This window comes from Heterodontus francisci, chromosome 18 (assembly GCF_036365525.1).
Source record: "Heterodontus francisci isolate sHetFra1 chromosome 18, sHetFra1.hap1, whole genome shotgun sequence".
NCBI lineage: Eukaryota > Metazoa > Chordata > Chondrichthyes > Heterodontiformes > Heterodontidae > Heterodontus > Heterodontus francisci.
The window spans coordinates 46,643,201-46,653,709 of record NC_090388.1 but is presented as its reverse complement, the minus strand read 5'-3'; the positions used below and the strand labels follow the sequence as shown (position 1 = coordinate 46,653,709).

At 44.8% G+C, this 10,509-nt stretch overlaps 1 non-coding gene across 1 annotated transcript; it reads left to right on the top strand.

Annotated features, from left to right (window-relative positions):
* Positions 1-549: 549 nt before the first annotated feature.
* On the top strand, positions 550-622 carry trnar-ccu (transfer RNA arginine (anticodon CCU)). The gene has a single exon. It is a non-coding gene; the product is annotated as a tRNA-Arg (tRNA).
* Positions 623-10,509: the final 9,887 nt, after the last annotated feature.

Here is a 10,509-nt window from a genome sequence, read left to right as displayed (position 1 = left end):
TAACTATTTATTAAGAAAACTAAATCTTAAACACTATTAAGATAAATCTGTGTTTAAAGACCTTGTAACTTCTTATTTTAACCTAACTCCTGCATTCACACACATATGCTCAAAATTAACAGTTAACCGGTTTTAAAAGTGGAGTTTTAAAAAAATTACCTGTCTCTTAAGAGTAGATAAAATACGTAAGTGTTTGTGGATTTGTTCCTGATGGATGAGGTCTTCTAATGTGAAAAATAATCAAAGGTTGCTCAAAGTCTTCACGTGGATTTGATGAAGCTCGTCCTTCGGCAGCAGCAAGCATTAAACAGTTCTTGGAACGATGAGCACAGAAATACAAACGGTTTCTTGAAAAAGAAGGCTTTTCCTCTTTACTTAGGGAATTAACTTGGCTTGTAGTTCCTTGTAGAATTTTTGCTGAGAGGAAATAGACAGCTTTCTTCTCTTCAGTATGCTTCACTGGAAAGTCTCTCAAACACTAACTGGTTTCAGTCAGTTTCTGCCAGTTCCACAAACAGCCATAATAATAATAAAAGCACAATACCCATAGCCCCAGTGGCCTAATGGATAAGGCACTGGCCTCCTAAGCCAGGGATTGTGGGTTCAAGTCCCATCTGGGGTGCAGTAAGTACACTTTCCACATACAGCCAAGTGGAAACATTACCATGTGATCTCTCTCCTGCTGTTGCCCATGGTAAGAAGAATACAGCTGTGGTACAGTATTCCTCTCGAACCTGCTCTCCTTTAAAGATGCACTGTTTTTAACAGAGTCTTAAAGGCACACACACTGTTTTTAATCCATGGAGAAAAGTAATTACAAGTTCGTGACAAAAGGGAAGTAGACTGTTACCTGAAAAGGGAGAATATGCAGAGTTCTGAGGAGAAGGCCAGGGAATGCCACTAGGTGAATTGCTCATTCAGAGAGCTGGTGTGGACACAATTGGGCGAATGGGCTCCTTCTGCACTGGAACATTTCTGTGATTCTGTGTGATGTGCTTCTCCTTAGAGACATATGCAGAAGTGGAAAACCTAGGCCACAGTGTTGAGGCAGAGTATACACTATCCTCTATCTGGAGCCATATTCTATCCCACTTTTCAATGGTGACTACATTTTAAAAGTACTTCATTGGCTGTAAAGTGCTTTGGCATGTCCTGAACTTATGAAAGGCACTATATAAATGCAAGTCTTTCTCTACTTTATTTCAATTGTACTACATCTGACCTTTACTGTGCTCAATGCTGAACCTAGTTGACCCACTAAAACATCATTTGGTTCAGCACAATAGTTCACAGTTTTGTAGCAATAAAACAAATGTATTGAATACAACCATGCAACTTCAAAGTTCGTCATTGTTTTAAACTCGTCATAGTCATTTTTCATATTCTACAAGTTTTGCTTAATAATCCTTGGGATTGAGTGGGGGTTCAGAGGAACGTTTGCAGGACCTTCCTTGAAGAGATTAAATAAATTGGGTAGAATTCGTGACCAGGTAAATTGTGCATGGTGCAAAAAGAGCAATTTTGATGGGCTTTTCTTATTCTCTAACTTCTATGTTTTTAAACACAGATAATTAATTTGCCCCATCTATTAATCTTCACAAGCACTTTTAACAAAAATGCTCTTTTTTTATTCATTCATGGGATGTCACTGGCTATGCCAGCATTTATTGCCCATCCCTAATTGCCCTTGAGAAGGTGGTGGTGAGCTGCCTTCTTGAACCGCTGCAGTCCATGTGAGGTAGGTACACCCACAGTGCTGTTAGGAAGGGAGTTCCAGGATTTTGACCCAGCGACAGCGAAGGAACAGCGATATAGTTCCAAGTCAGGATGGCGTGTGACTTGGATGGGAACTTGCAGGTGGTGATGTTCCCATGCATCTGCTGCTCTTGTCCTTCGAGGTGGTAGAGGTCACGGGTTTGGAAGGTGCTGTCTAAGGAGCCTTGGTGTGTTGCTGCAGTGCATCTTGTAGATGGTATACACTGTTGCCACTGTGCGTTAGTGGTGGAGGGAGTGAATGTTTGTGGATGGTGTGCCAATCAAGCGGGCTGCTTTGTCCTGGATGATGTTGAGCTCCTTGAGTGTTGTTGGAGCTGCACCCATCCAGGCAAGTGGAGAGTATTCCATCACACTCCTGACTTGTGCCTTGTAGATGGTGGATAGGCTTTGGGGAGTCAGGAGGTGAGTTACTCGCCTCAGGATTCCGAGCCTCCGACCTGCTCTTGTAGCCACGGTATTTATATGGCTACTCCAGTTCAATTTCTGTTCAATGGTAGCCCCTAGGATGTTGATAGTGGGGGATTCAGTGATGGTAATGCCATTGAATGTCATGGGGAGATGGTTAGATTCTCTCTTGTTGGAGATGGTCATTGCCTGACACTTGTGTGGCGCAAATGTTACTTGCCACTTATCAGCCCAAGCCTGGATATTGTCCAGGCCTTGCTGCATTTCTACACGGACTGCTTCAGTATTTGAGGAGTCGCAAATGATGCTGAACATTGTGCAATCATCAGCGAACATCCCCACTTCTGACCTTATGATTGAAGGAAGGTCATTGTTGAAGCAGCTGAAGATGGTTGGGCCTGGGACACTACTCTGAGGAACTCCTGCAGTGATGTCCTGGAACTCAGATGATTGACGTCCAACAACCACAGCCCTCTTCCTTTGCGCTAGGTATGACTCTAACCAGCAGAGAGCTTTCCCCCTGATTCCCATTGACTCCAGTTTTGCTAGGGCTCCTTGATGCCACACTCGGTCAAATGCTGCCTTGATGTCAAGGGCAGTCACTTTCACCTCACCTCTTGAGTTCAGCTCTTTTGTCCATGTTTGAATCAAGGCTGTAATGAGCTCAGGTGCTGAGTGGCCCTGTCGGAACCCAAACTGGGTATCACTGAGCAGGTTATTGCTAAGCAAGTGCTGCTTGATGGCACTGTTGATGACACCTTCTATCCCTTTACTCATGATTGAGAGTAGACTGATGGGGCGGTAATTGGCTGGGTTGGACTTGTCCTGCTTTTTGTGCACAGGACAGACCTGGGCAATTTTCCACATTGCCGGGTAGATGCCAGTGTTGTAGCTATACTGGAACAGCTTGGCTAGGTGTGCGGCAAGTTCTGGAGCACAGGTCTTCAGTACTATTGTCGGGATATTGTCAGGACCCATAGCCTTTGCAGTATCCAGTGCCTTCAGTTGTTTCTTAATATCACGCGGAGTGAATCGAATTGGCTGAAGACTGGCATTTGTGATGTTGGTGACTTCAGGAGGGGGCCGAGATGGATCATCAGCTTGGCACTGCTGGCTGAAGATTGTTGCAAATGCTTCTGCCTTATCTTTCGCACTGATGTGCTGGGCTCCCACATCATTGAGGATGGGGATATTTGTGGAGCCACCTCCTCCAGTTAGTTGTTTAATTGTCCACCACCATTCACGGCTGGATGTGGCAGGACTGCAGAGCTTAGATCTGATCCGTTGGTTATGGGATCGCTTAGTTCTGTCTATTGCATGCTGCTTATGCAGTTTGGCATGCAAGTAGTCCTGGGTTGTAGCTTCACCAGGTTGGTTGACACCTCATTTTGAGGTATGCCTGGTGCTGCTCCTGGCATGCCCTCCTGCACTCTTCATTGAACCAGGGTTGGTCTCCTGGCGTGATGGTAATGGTAGAGTGGAGGATATGCCGGGCCATGAGGTTACAGATTGTGGTTGAGTACAATTCTGCTGCTGCTGATGGCCCACAGCGCCTCATGGATGCCCAGTTTTGCGTTGCTAGATCTTTTTATTTTTTATTTTATTTTTATTTATTTTTTAAATTTTTATTCAGAGATACAGCACTGAAACAGGCCCTTCGGCCCACCGAGTCTGTGCCGACCAACAACCACCCATTTATACTAACCCTACAGTAATCCCATATTCCCTACCACCTACCTACACGAGGGGCAATCTACAATGGCCAATTTACCTATCACCTGCAAGTCTTTGGCGGTGGGAGGAAACCGGAGCACCCAGCGAAAACCCACGCGGTCACAGGGAGAACTTGCAAACTCCGCACAGGCAGTACCCAGAATTAAACCCAGGTCTCTGGAGCTGTGAGGCTGCGGTGCTAACCACTGAACCACTGTTCGAAATCTATCCCGTTTAGCATGGTGATAGTGCCACAGAACACGATGTATGGTATCCTCAATGTGAAGGCGGGACTTCGTCTCCACAAGGACTGTGCGATGGTCACTCCTACCAATGCAGTCATGGACAGATGCCCCTGCGGCTGGCAGATTGGTGAGGACAAGGTCAAGTATGTTTTTCCCTCGTGTTGGTTCCCCCACCACCTGCCGCTGACCCAGTCTAGCAGCTATGTCCTTTAGTATGGCCAGCTTGGTCAGTAGTGGTGTTACCGAGCCACTCTTGGTGATGGACATTAAAGTCCCCCAACCAGAGTACATTTTGTGCCCTTGCCACCCTCAGTGCTTCCTCCAAGTGGTGTTCAACATGGAGGAGTACTGAGTCATCAGCTGTGGGAGAGCGGTAGGTGGTAATCAGTAGGAGGTTACCTTGCCCATGTTTGACCTGATGCCATGAGGCTTCATGGAGTCCAGAGTCGATGTTGAGGACTCCCAGGGCAACTCCCTTCCTACTGTAGACCACTGTCCCACCACCTCTACTGGGTCTGTCCTGCCGGTGGGACAGGACATACCCAGGGATAGTGATTGCAGTGTCTGGGACATTGTAAAGTATGAGTATGACTATGTCAGGCTGTTGCTTGACTAGTCTGTGGGACAGCTCTCCCAACTTTGGCACAAGCCCCTAGATGTTAGTAAGGAGGACTTTGCAGGGTCAACAGGGCTGGGTTTGCTGTTGTCGTTTCCAGTGCCTAGGTTGATGCCGGGTGGTCTGTCCGGTTTCATTCCTTTTTATTGACTTCGTAGCGATTCGATACAACTGAGTGGCTTGCTAGGCCATTTCAGAGGGCATGTAAGAGTTAACCACATTTCTGTGGGTCTGGAGTCACATGTCGGCCAGACAAGGTAAGGACAGCAGATTTCCTTCCCTAAAGGACATTAGTGAACCTTTGCTGGTATTCCAGTAATATGATAGTACTGACAAGATTTATGTTGCAAAATTTTAGCATTCAGTGCAAGTTATTGATTTCTCACCATATGTGTTTGCAATAATAACACAATACATTGTTCAATCCATCATATTATAAATGGAATGTTATTTGCCGGGGTCTAAATGCTTCAGAAGGTAGTTCAGTGGGAAAAGCTAATCAGCACAACAGGGTGGTACCTGGGAACCAGGTTTCAGTTCTAAGAATACTGTAAATAATGCCAAAGCTGAATAGCTGGAGGTGTGTGGAGGCAGGGAGAGGTGGGTGTGAAGCTGGCAACAGTGGACAGTGTGAGGGTGAGATGGAGTACGTGAATGTTAGGTTTGAGTTCAGAGTGCCAGAGAATGCAGCTGGGTGAGTGATGGGGGTGTGGTGCATTGAGCAAAGTGAGAGGTTGTTGGTGTGGTGGGCATGAGATATATTGTGAGAATGCATTCATTCATCTTGACCACCTGCGTGAAGTCATTATATTTTTTCCTGCATTGCTACCATGTCATTGTTGCTGGTTATGCTGTACGACCTCAGGATAACGTCCATTCACAGCCTTCCAGTGCACGCAGGGGACTCACCTGGGCCATCCTTCTTCTGCACTCACTCCACAGTGGCTGCACTTGGTAAGCAGCAACCTATTAATCTCAGATCTACAACAGTGGTACAGGTATATCAGCTTTGGAACATATCTATTTAAGATCATTAGATCAAGGACAGTATTGTCTAATATGCTGCATCTATGGAATCATAGAATGGTTACAGTACAGAATGAGGCCATTCGGTCTGTCGTGTCTGTGCTGGTTCTCTGCAAGAGCAACCCAGCTAGTCCCACTGCCCTACCTTTTTATGTCGCCCTGCAAAGTTTTTCTTTTCAGATAATTATCCAATTTTCTTTTGAATGCCTTGATCGAACCTTCCTCCATGACACTGTCGGGTAGTGCATTCCAGATTCTAACCACTCACTGTGTAAAAAAAGTTTTTGCTCATGTCACTTTTGCTTCTTTTGCCAATCACTTTAAATCTGTGCCCTCTCGTTGTCAATCCTTTCATGTGTGGGAACAATTTTTCCCTACCACTCTGTCCTGACCCTTCATGATTTTGAACACCTCGATCAAATCACCTCTCAGCCTTCTCTTCTCTAAAGAAAACAGTCAGAACTTCTCTAATCCAGCTTCATAACTGAAGTTCCTCATCCCTGGAACCATTCTTGTGAATCTTTTCTGTACTCTCTCTAATCCTTTAACGTCCTTCCTAAAGTTTTATGCCCAGAAGAAGACACAATTCTCCAGCTGAGGCTGAGCCAGTGTTTTATATGTGTTTATCATAACTTCCTTGCTTTTGCAATGATTTGTGCACATATACCCCCAGGTCCCTCTGCTCCTGCACCCCTTTTAGAATTATACCATTTAATTTTTTTGCCTCTTCTCATCCTTCCTGCCAAAATGATTCACTTCAAACTTTTCAGCAATCCAGAGGCTAAGGCTGATGCCCTGGGGACATGGGTTCAAATCCCACATTGCCAGCTGGTGGAATTTAAATTTAATTAATAAATTCAATTAATTAATAAAAATCTGGAAGCTAGTCTCAGTTATGGTGGCATGAAACTATCATCGATTATCGTAAAAACCCATCTGATTCACTCATGTCCTTTAGACAAGGAAATCTGCCATCCTTACCTGCTCTGGCCTATATGTGACTCCAGACCCACAGCAATGTGGTTGACTCTTAACTGCCCTCTGAAATGGCTTAGCAAGCCACTCAGTTGCCAAGGGCAATTAGGGATGGGAAACAAATGCTGGCCTTGCCAGCGACACCCACATCTCATGAAAAAATAAAAAAATAAAATTTCATCTGCCACTTGTCCGCCCATTCCACCAGCCTGTCTATGGCCTCTTGAAGTTTATCACTCTTCCCTTCAGAGTTCAGAATACTTACATGTTTTGTGTCATCCACAAATTTTGAAATTGTGCCTTGTGTTAATTGTGTTAAATCATTTGCAAGTGGCAGGTGTTAATTAGAGTCCTCTTCATTCTTCTTTGGCCTCCTTATCTCGAGAGACAATGGATAAGCGCCTGGAGGTGGTCAATGGTGTGTGGAGCAGCGCCTGGAGTGGCTATAAAGGCCAATTCTAGAGTGACAGGCTCTTCCACAGGTGCTGAAGAAAAGTTTGATTGTCGGGGCTGTTACACAGTTGGCTCTTCCCTTGCGCCTCTGTCTTTTTTCCTGCCAACTGCTAAGTCTCTTCGACTCGCCACACTTTAGCCCCGCCTTTATGGCTGCCCGCCAGCTCCAGCGAACACTGGCAACTGACTCCCACGACGTGATCAATGTCACAGGATTTCATGTCACGTTTGCAGACGTCTTTAAAGCGGAGACATGGACGGCCGATGGGTCTGATACCAGTGACGAGCTCGCTGTACAATGTGTCTTTGGGGATCCTGCCATCTTCCATGCGGCTCACATGGCCAAGCCATCTCAAGCGCCGCTGACTCAGTAGTGTGTATAAGCTGGGGATGTTGGCCGCCTCGAGGACTTCTGTGTTGGAGATACGGTCCTGCCACCTGATGCCAAGTATTCTCTGGAGGCAGCGAAGATGGAATGAATTGAGACGTCGCTCTTGGCTGACATACGTTGTCCAGGCCTCGCTGCCATAGAGCAAGGTACTGAGATTATATATAAGACACTTACTGAAATTGGGTGAAGGTTTGAGTGAGGAGCTGCATGTTTGTAATCTTTTTACTACGTAAAATAAATGCAAGACTGAGTAAAGATTGACTCCAGTATAATCTTTCAACAACAAGCTTTCTGCAATATAATATGGTAGCAGAGGATGGTTGCCTAAAGCTGAAGGTTGGAAACTAAGAATTCTTTTAAAAGCAAAACTAAAATCCCAGTCACTATTGTGGAAAATGGCAGAAAGCAAATGTAAATTGTCAGGGTATGATTAAACTCCAATATTCTCTGAGTCTGAACTGTATGACCAGTGGAAGAATAAAGTGGATATGTGGAAACGGGTTATGTCCCTACCAAAGAGGAAACAAGGTCTGGCGTTGGCATTGTCACTGCCTGCCAAAAGTAAGATCAGAAGTAAAACTGAATGTTTGTGAACTGGATGCTCATCAGTTGGGTGCTGAGGAAGGTTTGGATCTTCTGTTAGAGTTCTTGGATGAGATTTACAAGAAAGATGACCTATTTAATGCTTATGAGGCATGGTCAGACTTGGCTAGATTTTAGAAAACAGATGGTTATTCGATGGAGGAATATATCATGGAATTTAACAGACTGTAAAGTGTAGTGTACAGAAGAAGATACAATTCTCCAGGTGAGGCCGAACCAGTGTTTTATACAGGCTTTTGTACTCTATGCCCCTATTTATAAAGCTCAGTATCCCGAATGCTTTTTTAACCACTTTCTCTACCTGCCTTGTCACCTTTGATGATTTGTGCACATATACCCCCAGGTCCTCTGCTCCTGCATTCCCTTTAAAATTATACCATTTAATTTATAATTCAGATTGCCTCTTTTCGTTCTTCTGTACAGAAGATTGAAGAAATTCGATTTGGAGATCCCTGGTTCGGTACTAGCATTTAAATTACTAGATTGTGATAGGGTGTCGCATATGGACAGGCTCCTGTTCCTAACTGGAGTTTGGTTCTCGGAAAAAGACTCCTGTTGGACCAGGTGTCTGCTGCCTTAAAAAAAATTCCTGGGGAAATGTCATTTTCTGCAACCTTGGTAGAATGGGAAAGAATGGAGTACTCAATGATTGTCAGATTTCAAAATGGTCCAGACAGTAGACGCAGGCACCAGTACAATGGAAAAGTTAAATACAGGAGGAATGAGAATGAAAGCACCTTTAGCAGACCTGGCTATTACAGCAGAAGACAGAATAGGAACAGCAATAATAGGTGAATTAATAGCCAAGGAACAGTTAATAGGTGTTTCAGGTGTGACTCCAAGTATCATTATGCAATGAACTGCCCAAAGTGCAGAGATAGGGTCCTCGAAATGACACATGACACAGAGAATTCTGAGGCAGAAGAGGAAAATAATGATGAATCTGAACAAAATGTACTAGTCACTAGGAGTTTTAATCCTGTGATGAATGCGTTAGTCATGGATTCATTCAGATAGATTCTGTGTTTGACCCATCGAGAACATTCTCTCTCCCCGGCACTGTAATGTTCTCCCTAATCAACACAGCTTCCCCTCCTCCTTTCCTCCTGTCCCTATCTTTCCTGAACACCTTGTATCCAGGAATATTTAGTACCCCGTCTTGCCCTTTCTTGAGCCAGGTCTCCATTATCACTACAACATCATATTTCCACACAGCTATCTGCACCTGCAGCTCACCAACCTTATTTACTACACTCTGTGCATTCATGTACATGTGCAGTAAAACTAATTTGGACATTATTACATTCCCTCTTACTCTGACACCACCTAATGTCTTACTATTTACTACTCTCATGCTATTGAACCTTTGTTTTCATCTCTAATGTTACCTCCTGGTTCCCATGCCCCTGCCAAGTTAGTTTAAACCTTCCCCATAACACTAGAAAATCGCCCTGCTCTGTTCAGGTGCAACGCGTCTGCACTGTACAGATCCCATAGAACCAGTTCCAAAACCCTCCATCCTGCACCATTTCTCCAGCCACCTATTTATTTGCTGTATCCTCCTATTTTTATACTCCCTTGTGCTTGGTACTGGGAGTAATACGGAGATCACTACTTTTGAGGTCATGCTTGCTAGTTTCTTTCCTAGCTCCCTAAACTCTGTCGGCAGGACCTCATCCCGCTTTATACCTATGTTGTAGGTACTGATATGGACCACAATCGCTAGCTGTTCAGCCTTGCCACTCAGAGCGCTCTGCAGCCACTCAGTGGCATCCTGGACCCTGGCATCATCTTGGATTCACATCTGTGGCTGTAGAAACGCCTGTTTATTCCCTTAAATATAGAAGCCCCTATCACTATTGCTTTTCCAATTTTCCTCCTGCTCCCCCCTGTACAGCTGAGCCAGCCGTGCTACCATGGTTTAGACTCTGGCTGCACACCCGAAAGGAACCATCACTCTCACCAGTATTCAGAACGGAAAACTAGTTGGTTAGTGAGATGCTCTCGAGGACTCCTGCACGACCTACCTGGTCCTGCTTGACTGTCTGGCGCTCATCCATCCCCTCTCTGCCTGCATGTCCTTAAACTGCAGGGTGACCACATCTATAAACGTGCTATTCACAAAACTCTCAACCTTATAGATGCACCGAAGTGATGCCAGCTGTTCTGAAATCCAGAGCTTGAGCTGCTGCAGATGACCATTCTTCCTGCACATGTGGCTGTCAAATATAGACATATATACAAGATGAAAGTGTAGCCACATATTGTTACAAAATGGAGTATTTACCCAAAGCATTATGGGATAA